Below are 24,968 nucleotides of genomic sequence, written 5' to 3'. Positions count from 1 at the left end.
TGAAGCTTCTGAATGAAATTTTTCACCTACATTGTTTCCATAGTTCTTAGTTTAATATTCCCTTCAACTAATTGCATGTTGATACATATGCTGTGGAATTCATTTTGGCTTACACATCAGTTTTGCACCTAGGAATCTATCTGCTTATATAAACGTTTTTTGGCAAAGCAGATTATTCTAAAGAATTTCACAAAAGGCTCCAAATATATATGTGTGTGTGTATTTAAACTATTCAAATTCCAGTTGTTTGTGGGTGTTTATTTTCTATCTAAATGAAATAATTTTGCGTCCTTTTCCATGCTGGTAGTTTCATTTTGAATGAAAGCTAACTTGTAGAAATACCTACAAAATAAAAAATATAAAATGGAGCACTTCTGTATTTGGATTTTTTTTTTTTCTCCTTGGTACATAGAGACTGAGCCTAGGTTGACAGAAGCTTTTCTTTCAACTAAGGAGGCTAGTTGGAGATCTTATAAGAAATTGGCTGTGATGAGGTTCTCGCAAAGAACTAAGGTGAGTTTTTTGTTTGTTGTTTTTTGCTGTTTTTATACATTAGAATGCAGTTCAGTGTCTTCGAACTCATCTAGTGCCCTTATGTGTTTTATTGCTTTTAGTACTACTACTAATGGAGGCTGGGGTGAGGAGGAGTAAGGGAGATGGTGAAGACTGTGATGTAGTGCAGTTTAGGTGGTAACGCCAATGCTGTAGAATCAGTCTCCCTGTGCCAGGAAAGGATCAGTTTTTCAAGCTTTTCTTTCTCTGTCTTCCTCCTGCATCTATACTCAAAGTGTCTAAGAGATCCCATGAAAATTAAGCCCTGGGTAAAAAGCACTTACTCTGCACCTGTCTCCAAAGGTATCAGGAGAGAGGAGAGTGACTCAAGCCTTACATCACGACTTGCCTTTGGAGGTCATGCTAATCTGCAGCAGTATAATGTTAATGTTTTATGTATATGCACAATGTTTTATTTCCCAGCAGTTACATGTACAGAGTAGATATGTCAATATCATATTTGAAATCAAAACTTTATAAATGGGAGCATTTACTTGAACATATTTACATATTTTGTAAGAAAAGCATTAAAAGGGAAAAAGTCTTAGCTATGGGGAAGGAAAAAAAAAAAAAAAAACAAACAACAACCTGTAGCCATGAAAGTATGTAATTACTTTGTATTACAACTAGCTTTAACCAAACTCCAGCTTTCTGAAGACCCAGTTAACTGCAGTTTATTCATATCCCAAGAGTCTTTCTAGATACTCCAGCTTCTTATAAAGGGCAACTTTTATAAAAGCAGGCAGCTGAGATCCCCTCCCCCAGTCTCAACTGTTTTTTTATCCCAAAGCAGTTCAGTGATCCCCTAAGACTTAGAGATAAACAGGTTTATTTGTACATATTCTTCCATCACCACGGAGCCAAGTGGGACAAGTCATTCTTGAGCCACCTTGAAGGAATTGAGATTAGGGACCCTGGGACTGGGTCAGAAAATCTGGCAGACTTGACAGGACAGACTCCCTGGGCCCTTGAGAAGGACCCTGCCCTCAGAAGGAAGGCCAGGATTTCTCCCAAGTGGTAGGGTTAATACCAATTTCATGCTTTGGTGCAGACCCTGATTTGCTAACATTAATCCTAATGATTCTTCCTGCTTTAAAGAAAATGAGCTTCTTGATCAGGCTTTCTCTTTCTTCCGCTCTTCTCTTCCTCTTCTTCTTCTCTTCCTTCTCCTCTTCCTTCCCTCCCATCTCAGACTGGGACGCTGAATCAGCCCACAAGCAGATGCGTACTCTGTTGTTGGTTTGCTTGTTTTGTTACTTATCCTTTAAAACCTGTCTGGTCAGGTGAGGGTTGATGAAGTGTCTTTCCTCAATTGTATGCTTTTCCTTTCTTCTGAGTGTTCCACTCTGCAAAGAAGCTAAATGTCTTAGAGTTGTGTACTTGCTGAATACTGTTGGGAGGTCGCGACAGAGACATGGAAAAGCACAAATTGCAGGTGTGATTTTCTTCTAGGTGGGCTTAGGGTGCCTTCAGGTTTACAGATCTGACCCAGCTCTCTCTTTGGGATGTCCTAAGAAAAATCTCAAATCTTCAGGAAGAACTCTCCTGGTTTTAAAAGTTCTTCTGGATCTGGGAAGACAGAGAATTGGAATATCTTTCTGGGTGATTGTACTCGAATCATGTCCCTTCCTGGAGAGAGGGGGCAGGGGTGATGGATGGTGGCAGAGTGTTGTGATGTGGGAATGGCTGTAGTTTAATGTTGGAACACACACATAACCCTAAAAATGGTTATCAAGCGTTTTTTAGAGCACCAAAACAAATCAAACAAAACCAGGCCAAATACTCATGCATTTTTACAATGCCTCTAGTTTGAAAATGTACTTCCACAGATGGATCAAGACATTAATTGGAACTCAAAAATGTGAATTACCTGGGAAACAGTACAACTGTTGAGTTGTAAGGGATGTTGTCTGGTGTGTTCCCTAATTTTAAGCAAGACTGAGGGAAGGTGGGAAGAACAGAGAAAGGACATTTGGTTGGGTCTACTGTATGTCAGATGCTCTGCCAGACTCTTTCAAAAATACATTATTTCATATATTCTCACCACAACCCTTCCAGGTAAGTATTAATTTTTCTTCATTTTAGAGATAAAAGTATAGCTTGAAGAGTTATATAATCCGACCAGGGTCACACAGCTAACACATTTTGGACCCCAGATTAGTATTCAAATAAGTTTGTCTCCAGAATCTGTATTCTTTTTCTTAAACCAGTAATAACTCACATGATTTATTTTCCTCATAATCAGTCATCAGAGGAGTAAGTATTTAATTACCATGTGTCTTCCCAGGCTCATCTTTCTCTATACTCTCCTCCCTGCAGTTATTTTATGCTTCTGTCACAGGGGCAGAAGCCTTATGCTTTTTCACTCACTTCTATCCATGAGCTTTTGCTGTGCTTTGGCTCAGGCTGTTTGGTTTGCTGGCAACTGTGTTGACTGGGGCTGCCTTTTATCCACGTGGGACCATGAACTGATGGGCTTGGGGCCAACCTGTGTGTTTGTACATCTATACACATGTCTATACACACATACACACACATGAATTTGTATCTAAGTTGCATTAAACTGTGAAATAGAGAAATTGGCAAAGGCAGTAGCATTGTAATTTGCAGAAATTTCATTTTGGGATGTGATGATTCTTCTTCTTCTAATTTTTAAACATTTATTTTAAGATAGCTTTTTTTGTTATCCTAATTCACTTCCTAATGTATAATCAAGCCAATTAGTTCATGAGTCTGACTCTTCAAAGGCTTGAGCTAGTTCTTTTCTGAGGTTAGGCCTCATTTAATAGCAGAATTAACTCTTTCAGGCCCCCGAATTACCACATTCTGCTTATTTAATGTTTGATATTTAGTCCTTAATTTTCAAAGAAAGGAAAAATGAGAGTATGTTAGTAATATTTAACTTTATATTGCATGGAGTTTTTTAGAGATGGGTATACTTTTAGTATATTGGATATAATTCTCTGCTTCAGTTTTCTGATTTTGAGAGTAATAATGCTACTTTAACAGAAAATTGTAAAGTTTATTTATATCTGTAGAACACTTTGAGACAAATAATATTATGAAGTATTAAAATAAAAATATAAATGCTATGTTAGCAAACATTTAATTTCAAGGTTGTATTTATTGTTTAGTTCTGAACATTAATCCATTTTATTACAATTACTTGTTAAAACGTTAATTTTCTTTTAAGATTATTGCATTAAAATCTTCAAATGACTATTACTTATTTATAATGAGTGTTTCTGAAAAAAAAGACTTTAATGGAAGTAATCTGAGAACTCCTTTCATTGAGCTAAAAACAGGAAATATAGGTTAAAAATCAGATTATTAAAATTTTAAATTAGAGTATTTTGGTGATAAAAATGATTTAGTTAATGATGATGGAAATAAGAAAGATACACTACTGAAGTTCAACATTGTGGTTTTGGGATTAGAAGGAAACATTGGAGATCATCCTAAGTATTCATTTCAAAGATACAAGTCACCTTGGCTGTTATGCTTTTGTTTGCAAGTTACTGTTTATATTTCTGCTTCCAATCCAGGATTGAAGGTTACTATGGGGAACAAAGAAAAGGAGACAATAAGGGCACATACTCATTTGAATTCTTTCAGAATATTCTGTAATGTCAGTGACCAAAATATTACACTCTAACAACCATAAAATCCTGAATTTTATTTGAAGTTGAATATTAGGTAAGCAGGTAAAGCTTAATTTAATCGTAAATTTACTTAATTTACGATTCTTAGGCCTGGCTCTGCCTCTCACTGACTGAATGGGGCAATGGACAGTGCCAGTTTCCTCAACCGTAAAATAAGTGCACTGGATTAATATAAGGTTCCCCTAGCACTACAGCCCAAATCTCTTGATTTCTGGGCTGATGCCTTCCCTACTTTTTCATACTACCTTTCCAAAGAAAGATTCTGGGGGCCAGGAATCAACGCCAAACAAACTACATGGCAGGGAAGATTGCCTGCAGAGAGCTGTGCACATATCAATAAATACATGTTGCTTGAAATACGTGATGATTAATTAACCATCTAGAGGAAGCCTGTGATCAATGTTAATGACTAAGTCTTAATGGTAAAATAGTTAAAATTTATTGAATACCTCTAATGTGCCAGGCACTCTATGTGCAGTTTGCACATGATATCTCATTTAAGAAATTATCCAGGAAACACATCTAAAGCCTCTGGGAGAGTTTTGACATTATAGTGTTATTTGCCATTCTTCTCAGGAAAAGTCTCTTTTCTGCTGGGCTTGTTTGTAGCTTCTGTTATGATGTCATTTAAAAAGAGTCAATAAATGCAAATGGCTTTGCATTGGGAGAAAACAAGGCTAAATATCCATAAAAAACGTAGGCTAACACTGATTATACAAATCACATCTTGAAAAGCTATAGCCAAGATCATATTCAAGCCAGACTTTTCCTCATCATCCCTGGTTCCTCCCCTTCTCTGAACATACAAACTTCCACCAAGTGCTTTTCTTTTAATTTCTAAGCTATTCTACCATGTGAATATCTCAAGAATCTACCTTCTTTTTCTCCTGGTATAACAGTCATAGTTTAGACATTCATCTTCTCTCTTCTAGAATTTTCTAATAGCCACCTCACTGGTCTCCCTTCTCACTCTCTTCTAATCAATCCTCTTTTCTTGCTATCAGAATGAGTTTCCTAAAACTCAGCTGAACATGTTTCAAATTTTTCATGGCTCCTCTTGACATCCTAATGAGGTGTTTCTCTTTGCTACTCCCTTCCTATCTGTGGGGTTTCTATTCACTTTGATATGTACCTCTTCTAGCAAGTGTATTTTATGTATGTCCCTCCTAGTGGATCATGAGATTTCTATAATAAAACTTCTTTGGATCATGTCACTGATTGGCACATTGTTAATAATTGTTGAAGGACTAAAGAATTGAGGGAGCCTGTGCTATTTCCTGGGTTCAGAAGAGGAGACCTAAAGACCTTTCTGTGGTTGTCATCTTAGCCACCAACTAAAGGCTAGATAGAATTTTGATTTCTAAGCTTCCATTTCTTATGGCCAAAGAATATTCTGTGAGATGGAGCCATTCTATGTTGTTAAACTAGCTATGGAATGCTCTCTCACCCAGATTTCCTGTATCTCAAGGTTTTGTGCCTATGTTGGTTTGTTAGGCAGTGCTCTCCTTTCTCTAGCTGCTATGTTGATAGCAGTATATAGCTAACCAAGTTGTTGCAAACAGATTTAGACTCTCAAAAAATGGACAATGGAGTTGGAAAGATCCTGTTTCTAAGGATGATTCCATCAGGTATTAGCTGTATGAGCTTGGGTGGACTTCTTCGCCACTCTGAACCTTAGTTTCCTTTGTTTTATGATGGGGATAATTCCTACTATAGAGATGTTTCAGGCATTCAGTGTTATGACATATGTAAAGCATGTAGTGTAGTTAGTGTCTGGCATGAAGTAGATACTCAATAAATTGTAGCTGCTGTTATTATTATGTTTGGCATTAAATGCTCTGTTGCAGTGATTAAAATTGTTTTTTCAATCCATTGTCTTGTTTGATTCTCAGAATGAACTCAACCTTGTAATTTTGGTCCATGAAAAGAGCTTGGTTCATCAGCTTTGAATTTCTGAGAGGCAACCTATTTGGTCAGGTGTCTACAGAGCTCAGAGATAACTCTCTCAGGATTACTTTTCAAAGACTTGGTCCCCCTTCTGATAATAGGAAACTGATGTCCAAGAGTCAAGGTTACCTTGAGAATCAAAGCTAAATCCCTAGTCCAGAAAGGAAATGCTTCCATGGTGAGTCAGGGAAGGTACAAGAGGGCTATAGTAAGTAAGGTAGAGAAAACTTTCTCTGAATGATCTGAGTGACGATGAATGGAGAGGAGGCAGGGAAGGACCCTCTTTGGAGGCCCTGCAGAACCTTCTTAGATCTACAAACCCAGAGCACTCTGGGGCTTAGGCTTGCTGCATTCTGGCAAGTGAAGCAAATTGCCAGGGTATTCCCAGAGCCTTTTATCCTCAGGAGAAGAGTTAGCCAAAGGACTTTTGGCATCATAACATTCAATCTTCTCAGCAAATTCCTTTATCTCACCATACTTTCTGACACCCCATGGAATAGAGACATGTTTTTGTTAAATAAGCCTCTTTTAATGCACAAATGTCCAAAAGACATCTCATACTTAGCATGTCCAAAGCAGAGCTTTTGATTTTCTACCTCTTCCAAACATATTCCTCCCCCAGCCTTCCCTGTCTCAGCAAATGACAAGCCCATTTGTCTGCAAAACCATGAAAGTCATCCTTGTTCCTCTTTCCCTTTCACTGCGTGTGGATCCATCAGCAAGCCCTGTTTACTCTATCTTTAAAATAGTTTCTAAATCTGATCACACTTCTCCATCTTTACCACTGTCGTCTTGGACCAAACCACCAGCACTTGTCTCCTGGTCTACTCCAGTGGTCTTCAAACTGGTCTCCTTCTCTGTGCTCTTGACTCCCTGCTCCACATTCACAGCCTATCCTCCACAGAGATGAAAGAACAAGCTATTAAAATGTAGATGAAATCACATCACTTCACTGTTCAAAGCCACACAAAGCTTTTCATCACTCTTGTAATACAGTCCAGAGTCCTTGTAATGGCCCACAAACCCTGCATGAGCTGCCTACCACCTCCCTCTTCTGATGCCTTTTCTTCTTTTTCCTCCTGGCTCATTTCTATCCAGCCACTGTGGCCTTCTTATTTTTCCTTCCACATAGTTTATTTATTATTATTGTTTTATCTTGTGGACATTGTATAGTATGAAACTAAAGTGTTTTCTTCTTTTAATTGGTTTCTGGGAAGTTTGGAACTAAATATATGGTCTGTCCCTGGAATGATGATAGCGATAACACATTTTAAAAACTACCGTTCTCACTTCTGACTCAGCATTACTTTCTTGCTATTATTTTCTCTTTCTCTTTATTTTTCTTTATTAATGAAAAATCAAAATATAAAATTTACTGTATTATCATAAAATCAATATACATGTTTATGATAGGAAAATCAGAAAATACCAGACAACCAAAAGATAAAATAATATTTTTACTACATTGCTCTTCAACCCAATCTTCCATTTCTCCCCGTTACTTCTGTTATCAAGTTTAAACACCTTAACAGGACTTGAAAATCCTGGTTTCTGCTTACTTCTAGTCTCAGCTCTCAACACTCTCCCTCTTCACTTGACTACCTTCTGTTCATTCTTCAGGTCTCCATGGAAATGTTAGGAAACTTTCACAGATAGCTCATCCGTGAGCCCTCCTCACTGAATCCTAGCACTGTATTGTAAAGTAATGTCATTTTCCCTATTGATATTTGAGATCAGGGACAGTGGCTTAATCTTCATTGTATCTACAGCTTTAGCTTAGTATTGGGACCACAGAAAGCTCTTAGTGAATACTGATGAGTGAATAAATGAAGGAATGTATAGGATTTACTTTATAGAACAAGTATATTATGACGGTGGGCTATTGGTGTGACTGAATTATAAAACACCTTGAGTATGTATATTTTAGGGGGTAATGATATTGAAATCTTTTCTCTTGGAGTACACCCAGTAAGACTCAAGATTGCTAAAGCCCTTCCTTTGTTAGAGGATTTCTTCAATCATCCTCCCCTCAGTGCTACTCATAGGAACTATGGCGTTTGAGTGCTTGGACAGGGTAGAATCAAAAAGAAAGTTGGAAAATCAGAATGTGACCTTTGTCATCATTCTAATTTTATTGACTCACAGTATTCATTTTATTGATTTACAAAATCAGTAGTGTTTTCTTTGTGTCCACAAGCTAGGTAGCAAGCTCTGTGAGCATGCAGTAGATTTGTGGTTGTCTTTGAAGACTCAGTCTCTCATCAGTATAGTGGAGATTTGGCTCAAAAGTAATCTGTTTTCTAAATTAATGAAATAGCTTTCATTCAGCTCTACCATCTTTATGGAGGAGTTAAATCTGTGGTCTGCTCAGAAATGATGGCAACTCAACTATTTCCAGAGACAGCAATGTTCAGGGATGGGAAGTGCACATAATTCCAGTAAATAGTTCATTCTAAATATCTTGGTCTTTTATAAAATGGTCCAACTAATTTGTTAGTCTCTTTTCATAGGGAGAGGGTGTTTATGAAAATAAGTAGAAAGCAATAGCCAAATAACATTCAGGGTGTTGAATTTGTAGGCCAATATGATGAAACTCTTATTAAATGACTAATTTTTTAAAGCTGGACTTACTGTGGACACAGTTCGAGAGTCAAAGAGATTTGCTTTTCTTTACCATAAATAGCTTTCTTTAGTTTACCATAAATGACTACCATTTATTGAGTGGCTATGATGTGACATTTAATCTTCTTGAACCTCAAAACAACTCAGTAGTTAGATGTTTTCACTCCCAATTTACGGAGGAGTAAATGAGGGTGCAACAATGATAACTTACTTAACACATCACACAGCTGGGATTTCACTGGATTGGTTTGAACCCAAAGCCCTGCTCCTCACCATGACAAAGATCTCAGAAAAGTGGTGGAAATGTCAACATAAGATCTAAAGTATCTAAAAATGTTTAGAGAAGGCACTGAGAGATTTTTGTCTAACATGCAAATTTACATTATAAATGCATGAGGGATGCTATTGTGAAGGTAAGAGAAAGTTCTTTTTGAAATGAGGGCAGACAGTCTGGAGAGAGGATAAAGTGGGGAAGAATTGTGAAGTGCTCCTGGACTTTTAGAGGTAAAAGAAGTTTGTAAGGATGATTGAAACAGGAGGTGAAAGGAAAGAAGTGAGGGTGAGCCACAGAGTTCTTGAGTCTTGTGGTTGATTAAGAATGCAGGGGAAGGCAAGAAGCCAAAGGGAGAATATCCCAGAGGACAGCAGCTCCTAAAAGTTGGCTTGGGAAGCTGACCTTGGTGGAGCAGCCAAAGGAAACAAGACAGAGGTACAACAGAGTACAGAGGATTCTTTAATGGGAATAGTATGGCCCACTTCAGAGAGAAAAGATGTTCATCAAGGTTCTTAGGTAGAAGAGATCAAAGGCGACACTGAGTGAGTAGTTATAGATTCTGCTCTGTTACCAGAAGGCAGAGGCATTTTCCTCGATAGACTGTAGGGGGAGGGGACAAGGGCAATATGTCCTGAAGTTTGATCTAGGACTGGTTAGCAGGAGTCAAGTGGACTGGACAAAGGCCGGTCCCAAATGACAAGCCTTCCAACCTAAGGGCAGTGACAACATTTAATCTCTTGGAAGTGCTGCTGACCAAATGGCAGACTCCAAGATGAATTAGCCACAATCCCTGTCCTCTTCTCAAGAAGATTACGGTGTGGGGGGAGAGGGGGGAGGGAATTGAAGAAACAGATGTATAAGCAGATAAATTACAACACAGTGCTGTGAGTTATTATATATATATATATTTATATATCACTTCGGAAGTACAAAAGCACTTGTAACTAAATTGCTTGAATCGAAACATACAGAAATCATTATGTAAAGTCATAAGTGTTTCTAGCAGCATGAGCAATGTGCTACATATTAACACAATTATGAAAGAATTAATTTTTCCAGGTGGTTTTAAGGGAAATTGTAGTCATCGAATAGGGGATATTTGAGAGAATTTGAAGGATGAGAATTTCTCCAGGCAGAGAATAGTGAAATTAACCACCAGGGACAAGAAAGGGGATTCTGTACCCTTTTGCCTTCTCAGAAAGGTTCTAGGGATAGAATATAATCTCTTTAATCAACCAGGAAGACACATTCAAACTGCAGACTAAACCTTCTCTTTCAATTATCATTAAAATGATCCAGTGTAAGCTTCTGCCCAAGTCCTGTGACAGTTAAGCTTATAATGATGGGTTTCTTTGTTGCAGAAGTATGTTTTGTTGTGGGTGTCTAGGTCTGCAGATATAGAGTAGAAGAAAACTTGTGGAGCTCTAAGTTCTGCAATGATTGTTGGAGAGAATTCCCTCCATGTGTGGTAGATGAGAAGGTCAAATGTGGTGTGTGTGAATGTATGTCTGTTGATGTGGGGGTGTGAGGGAGGTAGAGTTGGGACAACTCCAGGACACTGGGAGGAGGCCGTGACTCCTTCTACCTGTCTTTTGGGTTTCTTTGGCCACCTTCTGTTTGGGTGCCTGTAGGGAGACTGTGGTGCTTAGTTATGGCCTTTGCAGGGATCTGGTCTCTGCCGAGTTCATGGCTCATCAACAAAGACCTCATTGTAAGTGAAGATATGCTGGGTCCCATATAAAGAGAATTAAATAAGACGTCTCTTCCAGACATGAGTTTATACTCTTCAAATTATTTTCTCTGATCCAGGATATAGTGTGGTACATGTCTAAATGGTTTACCGTTGTGTTTCTACAGCTGCCCTATGGTGAGAAAAGTCAAGCACAGTATGTGCTCAAAACTATAGAAATGTCAGCATGTGCTAAGCTGATATATTAATTCCAATAGTGGTGATTCAGAAACACATACTGCATGTACACACCATATGGGCCTTAAATATTTATGAAACCTAAAAGTCATAAAAAATTCTTTAATGTAAAAGTTAAAAACCTATTGCTATAATTTTCCACCAAACTAATTTTTAAGCATTTAATTTTTAACTTAAACATTACTCCATTACTAAAAGGACATTTATAATTAAAAAAAAAAATCAATTCTTATTGATTACCTACTTTGTGAAAAACACTGTGTTAGGCACTATGGAAGAATACAAAGAATGCCCAGAATTTGTCAGATTCTTAACTTGCTCTTCCTGCTTCCTGGTTTTACCACCCATTGACTGGTAATTTCTCAATATAGGATAAGAATTGAAGGAGATAATAGGTAAATCTCAAATCAGTCACTATTTGCCTTTTCTAAGTGAAGTGGCATAGAGAGAATAGCAGATCTTGGGAGGAGATTATATAGCATTGATTGTGAAGAAGGTGTTTTAGAATTGGGAAATCAACATTTTTTTAGGATGCCCTCTAAGCTTGGTGGGGTTCTAGAATGATATGGCATCACCTAGTCTAAAAGTTCTGGGCTGATCACCCAGAAATCTGGCTTCTAGCTGTGGCTTTGATACTAAGTAGTTGGATCTTAGTTTCTTAATTTATGAAATGGGAGACCGATTAGTTTATCCTTAAATTTGATGTTATAAAATTTTCTAGCCTTTTGCATATTTATTGTAGGCCACTGAGAACTAGAATCATATCTGGTTTGATCGCCAGTGTACACCATGATCCTACTAGAGTTCCTGGCAAGTAAGAAATGTTCAAGGAGTATGTACTGAGTGAATGAAGGAGTAAGATAATACAAAGGGTTATAGAAGCTGCTTCTGTTGTGTTCTGAGAGCCTGGTACAAGCATACTAATTTAGGTAGTGTATCTGAGAAGTCATAAATACCTTGTCCTTTTTCTGGAGTATACCCATCCTTATACCTTGCCTTAAACTAAAACTGGTTTTCTCCTGTCACCCTTTCTGCCTCTACCTTTCTTGGTTACTTACTGGAATAGAAAGAGATGTTGTTTTCAGACTTGCTCTGTCATACACTTTTTTTTTTTTTTAATTAAACTCAGTTTTATTGGGATATATTCACATACCATACAGTCATCCATGGTGTACAGTCAATTGTTCACAGTACCATCATACAGTTATGCATCCATCACCCCAATCTATTTTTGAACATTTTCTTTACACCAGAAAGAATCAGAATATGAAAAAAAAAAAAAGTAAAAAAGAACACCCATATAATCTGCCCCATCCCACCCGATTTTAGTTTTTGTCCCTATTTTTCTACTCATCCATCTGTACACTGGATAAAGGGAGTGTGATCCACAAGGCTTTCACAATCACACTGTCACCCCTTGTAAGCTACATTGTTATACAATGGTCTTCAAGAGTACAGGCCACTGGGTTGGAGTTTGATAGTTTCAGGTATTTACATCTAGCTATTCTAATACATTAAAACCTAAAAGGGGTTATCTATATAGTGCATAAGAATATCCACCAGAGTGACCTTGTGACTCCATTTGAAATCTCTCAGCCAGTGAAACTTTATTTCATTTCATTTTGCATCCCCCTTTTGGTCAAGGAGATGTTCTCAATCCCATGATGCTGGGTCCAGATTCATCCTCAGGAGTCATATCCTGCGTTGCCACGGAGATTTACACCCCTGGTAGTCGGGTCCCACGTAAGGGGAAGGGCAGTGAGTTTACCTGCTGAGGTGGCTTAGCTAGAGAGAGAGGGTCACATCTGAGCAACAAAGGCATACTCAGGGGAAGACTCTTAGACACAATTATATGCAGGTTTAGCCTCTCCTTTGCAGTAATAAGCTTCATAAGGGCAAGTCCGATGTTAGAGGGCTCAGTATACCAAACCACTGGTCCCAGTGTTTATGAGAACATCAGCAACAATCCAGGTGAGGAAGTCCAACACCTCCGCATCCTCCCCCGGCTCCTCAGGGGGGCCCTGCGTATATATTTTTATTCTCCACCCAATTTACTTTGGGATGTGTTGCTATTTTACTCTCACCTATACAAACCTACCATATTCATTTCTATTCAAAGTTCCATGTGATTGTGGTGTTTGAACAAACTGACTGTAGAAGTTATACTGTTTAGAAAATATAGATTCTACAGCAAATAGACATCTCTTCCCTTGATCTCACATGGGAGTTGAAGTTTTAATACACAGTCTGTTTCAACCTTTACCCTTTGGCCCGATTTGCCCTAGTCTTAACCAGATCTGCTTCATTCATATCTCTAATTGAAGTCTGGGCTCTATTTCAGCTTTTTTTTTTTTTTTTTAACAGTTGCTGTATGTGCTAATACTGACATTCATATCTGCCGAACTCTAGCTCTGAGTTTCAGGTGTCACACGGATACCCAATGTTCCAGACACCAATCAGGTTATACACAAAGGGATCAGCATCTCAGAGTTCAGAGATGGCTATTACAATTCAGGAATAGATTTTACTGCTATAAAAGTTCACAATCTAGGGACCATTACAATAATCATTCCTCTGTTAGGCTGTGCTCTAAGATTCAATTCTGAGTTTATATTTTGAAGTTAGTCCATATTGGTGAGGCATTAACTGTTTGTCTTTGTTTCTGGCATACTTCACTCAAAATGCTGTCTACAGGATCCATTCACCTTGTTGTGTGTCTCACAGCTTCACTCCTTCTTGTAGTTGCTCACTATTCTATTATGTGCATAAACTACAGTGCTTCATTCTGTTCCTCAGTTGATGTACCCTTAGGCCACCTCCACCCATAGCAAATCATGAATTCTGCCTCCATAATCACCAGTGTGCAAATGTCCACTCATGTCTCTGCTCTCAGATCTTTCAAGTACATGATGAGGTTGCAGGACCTCATGGTCCCCACATACTTAGCTTCTTGTGGAACCACCACACTGACCTCCAGAAAGGCTACACCATTCTGCCTCCTCATCAGCAGTAGATAGGTACATCCCTCTCTCCATGTTTTCTCCAGCACTTTTACCCATTTTTTCCTACGATTTTATGGAGATATATTCACATGCCATGTATTTATCCACAGTGTACAGTCAGTTGTTCAGGGTATCATCATATAGTTGTACATTTATCACCACAATCAGCACTTGAACATACTGATTACTACAAAAAAAAAAAAGTTTTTTTTTAAGCAAATAATAAAAAAGATAATAGAAAGAAAAATAAAATGTCATAAATACAATATAATAGTAAGGACAGAAAACAACACCATTTCCAAGAATCCCATATTCCTCCCTTATATCCCCCTCTTATACACATTTAGCTTTGTTATATTGCCTTTGTTACATTTAAGGGAAGCATATTACAATGTTTCTGTTGACCATAGACTTCAGTTTGCTTTGATTATGTTTTTTTCCCAAATACCATCCCTTTTTCAACGCTGCATGGTTGACATTCATTTGTTCTCCCACATGTAAAAACATTTTTATATTTGTCCATTTAGTAACAGTCATTGGCCACTCCAGTTTTTGCCAAGTTATACAATCCCAGTCTTTATCATCTGTCTTTACCTGTGGTGTCATACATTACCTTATCCCACCTCTTTCAGCTTTACTCACAGACATCTTTGTTCAGTATACTTACAATATTGTGCTAGCATCACACAGTATTATGCTATCTATTTCTGGATCTGTACAATCGATCCTGCTGTAGTCTTTTCAGCATCAAATGCCTGATCTATACCCTTTCTATCTCCTGGTAGCCTGTGTTATCAGCTTTTAACTCTCAAAGTTTGCTCATCAATGTTAGTTCATATTAGTGAGACCATCCAGTATTTGTCCTTTTGTTTCTGGCTAACATTACTCAGTGTAGTGTCCTCGAGGTTCATCCACATTATTATATGTTCCATGTCTTTGTTCTGTCTTACAGCTGCATAATATTCCATCATGCGTATATACCATAGTTTGTTCATCCACTCGTCCATTGATGGACATTTGGACTGCTTCTGTCTCTTGGCAATTGTGAATAATGCCTCAATAAACATTGGTTTACTAATGTCCATTTGTGTCTTAACTTTCAGTTCCTCTGAGAATATACCTAGCAATGGAATAGCTGGGTCATATGGCAAATCTATACTTAGCTTCCTGAGGAACTGCCACACTGTCTTCCAGAGTGGTTGCACCATTCTACATTCCCACCAACAATGAATAAGTGTGCCTCCTTCTCCACATCCTCTCCAGCACTTGTAATTTTCTGTCTTTTGGATAATGGCCATTCTGGTAGGTGTGAGATGATAACTCTTTGTGGTTTTGGCTTGCATTTCCCTAATAGCCAGTGAAGTTGAGCATTTTTTCATATGTTTTTGAGCCATTTGTATTTCCTCTTCAGAAAAGTATCTGTCCATGTCTTTTGCCCATTTTTTAATTGGATAGTTTGTCTTTCTATTGTTGAGTTGTAGTATCCCGTATATATTCAGGATGTTAAACCCTTATTTGATATGTGGTTTCCAAATATCATCTCCCATTGCATAGGCTGCCTTTTTACTTGTCTGACAAAGTCCTTTGATGTACAAAAATGTTTAACTTTGAGGAGATTCCATTTATTTATTTGTTCTTTGGTTGCTTGCCCCTTGGGTATGAGGTCTAGGAAACTACTTCCTATCACAAGATCTTTAAGATATTGCCCTACATTTTCTTCTAAGAGTCTTATGGTCTTAGCACTAACGTTTAGGTCTGATCCATTTTGAGTTAATTTTTGCATAATGTGTAAGATAGGAGTCCTCTTTCATTCTTTTGGAAATGGATATCCAGTTCTCCAAACACCATTTATTGAAGAGGCTGCTCTGTCCCAGTTGCTTTGGCTTGATTGCCTTATCAAAGATCAACTGTTGATAGATTCAAGGATCTATTTCTGAACACTCAATTTGAGTCCACTGGTTGGTATATCTGTCTTTATGCCAGTGCCATGCTGTTTTGACCACTATAGCTTTGTAATATATTTCAAAGTCAGGTAGTATGAGACCTCCTACTTTGTTCCTCTTTCTCAAGATATTCTTGGCTATTTGGGGCACCTTGTGCTTCCAAGTGAATTTGGTTATGGGTTTTTCTATTTCTGCAGAGTAAGTTGTTGGAATTTTAATTGGTATTGCATTGAATCCATAAATCAGTTTAGGCAGAGTTGACATCTTAATTATATTTAGACTTCCAATCCATGAACACAGTATGTTCTTCCATTTTTTTAGGTCCTGTTTGGTTTCAAGCAGTTTCTTGTAGTTTTCTTTGTATAGGTCTTTTGTGGCCTTCGTTAAGTTTATTCTTAAATACTTGATTCTTTTGGTAGCTATTGTAAATGGATTTTTTTTTATTTCTTCCTCTTGTTGCACATTACTTGTGTATAAGAACACTACAGATTTTTGCGTGTTGATCTTGTAGCCTGCCACTTTGCTGTATCCATTGATTAATTCTAATAGCTTTGCTGTAGATTTTTCTGGATTTTCTACATATAGAATCATGTCATCTGCAAAAGAGTGAAAGTCTTACTTCTTCCTCTCCAATTTGGATGCCTTTCATTTCTTTTTCTTGCCTAACTGCTGTAGCTAGAACTTCCAGCACAATGTTGAATAACAGTGGTGACAGTGGGCATTCCTTTCTCATTCCTGATCTTAGAGGGAAAGCTTTCAGTCTCTCCCCATTGAGTACGATGTTAGCCATGGGTTTTTCATATATTGCCTTTATCCTATTGAGAATTCTCTTCTATTCCTATCCTTTGAAGTGTTTTCATCAAGAAACAATACTGAATTTTGTCAAATGCCTTTTCTGCATCGATCAAGATGATCATGTGTTTCTTCTGCTTTGATTTATTGTTGTGGTGTATTACATTAATTGATTTTCTTGTGTTGAACCAGCCTTGCATACTTGGAATAAACCCTACTTGGTCGTAGTGTATAATTCTTTTAATGTGCTGCTGGATTCGATTTATGAGTATGTTATTGAGGGTTTTTGCATCTATATTCATTAAAGAGATTGGTCTATAATTTTCTCTTTTTTTTGTAGTATCTTTGTCTGATTTTGGTATTAGGAGGATGTTGGCTTCATTGAATAAGTTGGGTAGCTTTCCCTCCTCTTTGATTTTTTTGAAGAGTTTGAGCAGGATTGGTATTAATTCTTTCATGAATACTTGGTAGAATTCACATGTGAAGCTATCTGGTCCTGGACTTTTCTTTTTGGGGAGCTTTTGATAACTGACTCAGTCTTTACTTGTGATTGGTTTGTTGAGGTCCTCTATTTCTTCTCAGTTCAATGTTGATTGTTTATGCTTTTCTAGAAATTTGTCCATTTCGTGTAAGATGTCTGGTTTATTAGCATGTAGTTGCTCTGTCATATACTTTTAATACAAAGAGCGCTTTACTATATTTTGAATATCTTTTATCCATGTTACCACCTTCTTTCTGTCCTCGGTATTATTCTAGCAATTTCTGTGACACACTTTCACCCTTCTTGATAATATCAGCACATGGGTTGTATTTTGCCTTTCTGCTTTTACTCCTGGGAACATCCTTAAAAATATTCACTTAATTTTTGGATACTTGGTTGTTGTGGTTGTTTTTTATTCTTTTATTTCCCTATTTCTTCACCTTCAAGGAAAAATCACACTGGTAAAGTGCAGGGGGAAGAAATGATTTACCTCGAGTATTTTAGGTTCAATTATAATAGTACTAATAGCATTTATCATCTGTAGTATTATTTTCAGTGCCCCCCTTTCTTATCAATCTCTGTCATATCCCCTCCCACCCCAGGACCCGATTTTACTCTTTATTTTTAAATTTCTCTGTCTCCAAGGCTATCAGGCTTCTTTTGAATTCTCTTGAATCCCTGTCTCCACTGGGCCCCATGCTCAGAGATTCACACATTGACATTTTGAGAACTTTCTAACCTTACATCTTCTTGACCTTGTGGAGGATCTGGTGCGTCAAGCAGGGTCCTGAGGTAGGACCAAGGACCTCGTTCCTGTGCTGCCCACCGCTGAAGGTCATAAAAGTGTACTATGGGGTCCCTTGGAAATGAGTGCAGCCTGCCCTCCACCAGGCCTTCCCGATCTCTTGCACTTCACATCACCTTCTGGGTGCAGCAGTTCCAATCCATCTCTCCAATCCTTATGTCCCCAGTCTCATTTTTATGGCTTCTACATCAAAAGATAAGCTTTTCTGATTTACTGGGCACTTTGAGGCACACCTGCGGCAATAATCTTGTCAACTTCTTTCTCTTCAATTCAGAAAATGTTTTGTACCTGCACTCATTACCTTCCTTGTGGCTTCCTCTTTTCTCTGTGGTTAACTTCAGTACCTTGTGCTTGATTTTTTTGTTACCCCATTCCTTCAGGGATCTGTTGATTTCTTGCAAGTTTAAATTCCCAGATTGACTACTCATTTGTCATGTGATTTTTGTGTAGATGATTTAACTTCAGGGCTCAATTTTCTCATCTGTGAAACAGGGAAATAAGTGCCATCTCATTGGATCGCTGAAGGATCAGGTGAGATAATGGATTGTTAGGTATTTTTTCTAACTGCTTCTTTGTGGTGAAATAGTCTTAGCTTTTTGGAGCAGAATCAGAATATTTTCCCTCCCAAATTGTTAATCTTTGCTCTAACTAGGACCAGGATCACAGCAAGCAGCATACTCTAAATTCAGAATGTGTCAACATATTTATGATTTAAAAAACCCGAACATTCAGGCTAGAACTAGAAACATGATGCTGTCCCAAGGGTTTTTTTTCCCCCTTCCTTTCTAGAACTGTGGTGACTGGCTTGTTAAGAAAAATGAGAACAGTCCATTTAGAAAATAAAAGTAACAGGCCACTTGGGTATTAACATGAGTTTTAAGAGCTCAGCTGTTTTACCTACAAAATAATGGGAGTTGACTGGGTGCTCTCTAAGGTCCTTTGCAGCTTCAGGAATCTTTCATATTACGGCCCGGAGTCTGAGCTCCTCTTTGTATGAAATTCATAGACTGAACTACATGTCTCCTGATATATAAGGCACAAGCTCAGAGATGCTACTGTTTCATCAGACAAAGAAGAATTTCTTGTTGCAAATGATTGTACTATTAGTTTGGGAGAGAAAACTCAATGATCTGCTCAGTGTACAAGGAGCAGTATTGAGTGTTTCCTAGCAGATAGATAGCTGGCAGGCTTAAAATGAGTATTGATGTGTTTATGTGGAGATAAGGGTACACGTTAGCTTTTCTCAGAATTCCATTTTCAATTACTCTTGAACTAGTTTGAAAATGCATCGACTTCACGCCAAATATCTTTTAGTGCGCCACATATGCTGAGTAGCAGACCCTGACGTCTCGACAGGGTACACACCTAGGTGTACTCAGGCAAAAATGAAACAGAGTCAGGGTGCCGACTCCTGATCCTGCTTGGGTAGTTGGGAATCAAGAATTTTTGCCAATTAGGTGTTTTGTCTTTATCTCTGTCTTTTCATTCCTGCTTGGCTTCCCTTTCTCCCTCCTTCCCTCTCTCTCTTCCTCTCTCCACTTCCCTCTGCATTTTGTCTTTCTTTCCTTTCACATAAAATCCTTTGCCTTTTTAGAAAAGAATAAGGCAGATTCATGAATATAAGCCGAGACAACCTTGCAGAGACTCAAGACTGGAGGGAGTCTTGGGAAGTCATTCAGGCCACTTCTCTAACATCCACAAAAATATGTAGATGACCTTCTTAGATGAGAAAATCCCATCATCTTTCCAGGTTTCTCTTCCAGTACTGACCAACTTTTCACTGTCAGAAATGCTGCAGTATTGAACCTGCTGCTAAATTGTCTTTAATGCTGGCAGCAGTGAATGTGCTGACAAGTTAGAAAAAGAAAAAAAAAAAAAAAAAAAAAGAATAGACGCTATTGAGACATGGTCCCAGAAAGGTTCAGTGTTTCTAAATATGAATCTTTATAGGATGGCTGTAGGTGCCTGTAGCCTAGGTCTGAACTGATCCTCTTGAAATATAATAATCCTATAATTCTCAGCCACTCTAAATCCTATCTCGGTCCCATATGTGGCCACAGATGTGAGGTCTACTCAGTATGGTTATTTTAAATCAAATGAACTGTGTATCTAAAGATAGATTATTTATTTAATAATGCCAGTAAAATTGTGTGAGGCATATTTTTTACAAATTGAAATTTTACTTATTTCACAGAATTTCAAGGACTGTCAGATTGGAAAGGGTCCTTTGTCTTCCATCAAGTGCTTGAATCCCCTTTAGAACATCCAATGACCATCCATCCTCTGAATACCGCTTGGGGTTAGCGTGTACTTAAGAAGCTGTTTTCTTTTTTAAAGCACTCAAATTACTAAAAAGTTTTGCCTTGTATGAGATGATTTGGGGATGACCCAAGTTATCTATCTAGTCCTTCTTTCATGCAGGATTTACAGCCTGCTTGCAATAATCCACACTCCCAACCCCCATAAAACAAGCAAAACAAAAACTGACTCAAAGGTAATTTTTAAAATGAAGCAGATAAATGAGGAACTTCTAATTGTTTAATTATTTAGGATTAAAAAAAATTTTTTTTGGTAGTAATGCAGACAGGTGATTTGTTAAAACAGGGACACATAAAAAATAGCTTGCCTAATTATATATTTTTTCTTTGGGGAGTCCAGTCTTTTCTTGGCTGAAGTATTGATGACTTCAGCTGTTAGTTTTTTTTTTCCCATAAGATGCAGGATCTGCCCTTTGTTTTGTGTTTCATCAAAAACATGATCTTAAATATGCATTTACTTATTTTCATTTCATAAAAGCAAAGCCTTTGATTTAAAATTGCTTCAAAGCACCAGGGCCAAATAAAACATTCTATTAGCTGAAAACAAAAGAGTCAGCTGAAGCAAAAGATGAAATCTATAAAGAATACTGTATTTTAATATTATAAAATCATTGGTTTCCATTTGCTGTTGACATGAAACCCAAGCAAGTGTGAGGAAAGAAAGAGCCATTTGGATAGATGGTGGGGGCTTAGGGCTAAGTGTTTGGCATGTTGGCTTTCAGGAGTGTGGTGTGCCAAAATATCCTGGGGTTTTTGTCATCCTGACTCTGTTTCTGACCAGTAGAGTATTCTCTGAGTTTTCATTTCTTTGCACATACGATGGGTTGACAAAAATACCTAATATTGAGGGTTGTTGGAGGGATCAGAAATAGTTCATACAAAGTTACTGATAATCAATAAGGAACAGCTTAATCTCCAGGTTTGTAATAAATCTGTAAATTGAGAAGGGTCTCAGGAGCTCACAGAGCTAATGACTAAATTGCTGCGTCATGGAAAGATCACAAATTTGTGGAAAGATCACAGACTGTGGAGTCCGAAAAGCTTGGTTTTGAATTCTGGGTGTGCCTCTTGCCAGCGGAGGGAGTTTACACAGGTCACTTCATCTCTCTGAGCCTTTATTTCCTTATTATGAATATCAAATGAGTAAAGCAGGCACTTAATAAGGGCTAATTATTTTTTCCCTGCCCTCTTGCAGATAGTCCTATAGAGTTGAGAGTGATTGTAACTGGAGGGACAGTATCCAGTTACTTTCAGAGACCTTGGATTCATCTCTGCCAGGCAAGTTGTGAAACTATGGCATTGCAAAATGCTAGCAAGATTCCTCACCACTCCCCCAACATAGATTGTTACTGTTCTGTGTGGAAAGAGATAGCAGTGGCTTGGGAAGGCGTGAAATATTTCCTTCCATCCACTGAATGCCTGATATCTGGAGGTAGAGCTCTGACCCTGTAGAAGCTCTAGAGACAATGCTGTCATTACAAGCTTGATTTCTTTATTTCAGTCTATGGTTCTGCCCAGTGGTGTTTATCCAAACATAACGGTTTCATTTCTTCTATCTTTACTTCTTTCTCAGGAGAGCAAGTGGTAGAAGGTTCTAAAACATGGGGCATCACAGTGGAAATAAGAGACCTGGAATCCAAATACCTGGGTTTCATTCTTAGATTTGCTGTTTACAAGCTGTGTGATTTTGAGCAAGTCACATACCTCCTTTTAGTCTCAGTTTACTTATTGATAAAATGGGAATAATCATTGGTTGACATCACAGAATTGAGAATTGAGAGTCAAATGAAATACTAAAGTTGATGGAAACTGATATGAACTATGTGAGTGGGAAGTTTGTTATCATACTGGACCTGACTGGATCCCCTTCTGGGCTGGATGCCTTCACAGACCACTCCACGCTACGGACACACCTTCAGCTCCGGTCAGTCACGGGGGGACCACATGGGTGTCTCTGAACGAACAACTTTATCACCAGACATATAGCGCAAAGTGCGTATTGTTCGTAAGGATCCCTGTCATAGATGAGGAGTGTGGTGGATTGAGTTATGTACCCCAATTTAGATGTTCTTGGACTTGATGTGCATTCCTGTGGGTGTGAACTCATTGTAAATGGGATCTCTTGAAGATGTTTTAGTTAGGGTGTGGCCCAACTGAATGAGGATGGGCCTTAATCCAAATTACTGGGGTCCTTTATAAGCGGAAGAAATTTAGACATAATGTGAGAAAGTCAAGAGAACCTGAAACCTGGGAGAGAAAGGAGAGGTCATGGCCATGTGATGCCAAGCAGAGTGGGAAAGCTGAGGAACCCTGAGGGTAACTGGCAGCCAGCACTGAGCACTGCAGTCTTCGGTGAGAAAGCAAGCCTTGCCCATATCTTGATATTGGACTTCTGGGCTCTGAAACCATGAGCCAGTAAATGCTTGTTGCTTAAGTCAACCCATTGTGTGGTTTTTGTTATAGCAGGTGAGGCAGATCTAAGACAAGGGGTAATTCATTTATAATAATAAATAATTACATTGTCACGCATGGTATAAAGTGGTTTCACATACATTGTCTGCGCTGATCTTTATATAAAACCCTGCAAGGCCCATAAATCAAGTATCATCAGGACTCCCAATTTACAATTTAATTTGCTTCAAATTAATCAAGTGGATTTCCAAATAACACCTAAGGATAAATTTAATGGTGGAGATAGGACTTGATTCTAGGTATTCTGATTCCTGATGCAATTCCCCCTCACCACCACTCTTGGCATCTTAAGGTGTTATAAGTAAAGAACCAAGCACTGGGAAAATGAAGGTGTAGTGTGTTCAAAGAATTTGAAAGTTGACATGAGACCATTTCTGTTTTACTATGCACATCGAGAAGCAACCAGTGACCCAAGAAAAACTTGTCCTTTTCCATAGACCAGCAGGATCTCACTTGTTTTTATATGTTACTCTTTTGATTTTGGATGGCTGGGGAAGAGAGAATACCAAATGGTTAGAGGAGACTATGAGCAGATTCAAAGACCCACAAAGCATTGGGAACAGAAGTTGTGAATATGGAAATTTAAAGAAGTACCTGTCTAGTTTGTGCACAACCTCTTAAATGAATTGATGTGCTGTGCTTGAAAGTCTGTCCGCATGCACTTCAAGAGACTTTGACTTTTAACAGCTGTGGTTGGACACAAGGGGATGTGCAAGTGTAAAAGCATATTTTGCGAAGATACTGGTTGTTTACAAAATAACAAGAGTGTGTTTGCCTTCTGGTAAAATGAAATAGGCTTCAGTTAGGACAAAGTCAAATCTCCTTAGCCTGTAAACCTACTGAGCCCCGATCTGCCTTTCCACACTCCTCCCTGACCTTTCATTTACTCTTCAGGTGCCTTCATGCCAACCATAGCAGGATGCTTGCCATTTCCTAGAGAACCTGATTTAGAGTGGTCGTTTGGTTTTCCCTCCCCTGCCACCACTTTTTTGATGTTAAGTGTTGCTGTTACCATTATTACCACCAAGATCTCAGATTACAATGGTTTTATAACAAGGTTTAGATAGATCTTTCCTTTTCAAAATATGGCATTAAGAAAATTTTCTTTTTCTCTTCTCCTACTTTCACCTCTAGATAATTTTTTTTTTCCTGAAATGGACCTGCTATAACTACTTTTCGGGATAATTTACTCCTATTTGGAGTAATATATTTCTGGTTTCGTTAGCTGACCTTTGTACTAAACCCTACTTCTGTATTATTTCTTTCTTTCAAGTAAAGAATTTCCCAGCATATCAGACTCATTAGTTAAGTAAGAGCCAGTATCTGGAGTTCACGCTTATTTCTGGTAAGATGTCTGATATTTTTTGAGTTTGGGGAAGGAATAAACCAGTCCATAGTCTATAAATAAAACACATTGCTGAGTCTGTAGTGTATCGCGTCAATGCTCAAAACAACATTTATATTAGATTAGTGCATTTATGAATTATACATGTATCTGACTAATTTGTCAGTGGACGAAACATAAAAATAACAAAAAGACTGCATCTTAGCATGGACAGTAAAATCTTTCAGTGGACTAGAGATACTTTAAAGTCTTAAAAATTACAGGTATTAAATGCTAGCTTTAGAAAGGTAGATTAATATAGGCTTATATTTTAAAAGCCCTTACTTTCCCTATTTTTCCTATTTGTTTCAGTAATACAGAGTCCTTCTGGGGGGCTAAGATCTCCAGAGTCTTGGTCAGGTTTGCGTCCCTGGTAACTCTAAAGGGCTTTGATTCTCTTTTTATTTTTTCCCTCATGTGAACAAAATTGGGCTAATCTGAATCTTGGTTCTAGTCACCGGTCCTATACATGTTGTTTTATTTTTGACTAATTAATTAATTATATCATTTCTTAATTAATGTAATAAAAATACAAGGAACCCAACACCCAACACCTTGTCTTAACTTACCTATGTGAGCCCTCCCCATTCTATAGCCCTGCCTCTCCTCATTGAAGTAACTTTTATCTTCAATCTTGCGTTTATCATTCATGCTTTTTAAAAATATTATCTTAAAAATAAAACTTTATCTCACATATGTATCACTAAAAATGTTTTTGATTTAAATTGTTTTTAGCCTTATAAAAAAGTATCACACTTATCATGCTTCTTGCAACATTGGACTTACT

General features: G+C 38.0%; 1 long non-coding RNA gene across 1 annotated transcript in view; it reads left to right on the top strand.

Annotated features, from left to right (window-relative positions):
* Positions 1–410: 410 nt before the first annotated feature.
* The window catches only part of LOC119509311, a 596,159-nt gene continuing 571,601 nt past the window's right edge, over positions 411–24,968 (top strand). The window contains exon 1 of the long non-coding RNA XR_005211673.1: positions 411–513. This is a non-coding gene — a long non-coding RNA (uncharacterized LOC119509311). The remainder of the gene's footprint in view (positions 514–24,968) is intronic.

This window comes from Choloepus didactylus, chromosome 14 (assembly GCF_015220235.1).
Source record: "Choloepus didactylus isolate mChoDid1 chromosome 14, mChoDid1.pri, whole genome shotgun sequence".
In the NCBI taxonomy this organism is placed as follows: domain Eukaryota; kingdom Metazoa; phylum Chordata; class Mammalia; order Pilosa; family Megalonychidae; genus Choloepus; species Choloepus didactylus.
This window is presented reverse-complemented; position numbering and strand designations above follow the sequence as displayed.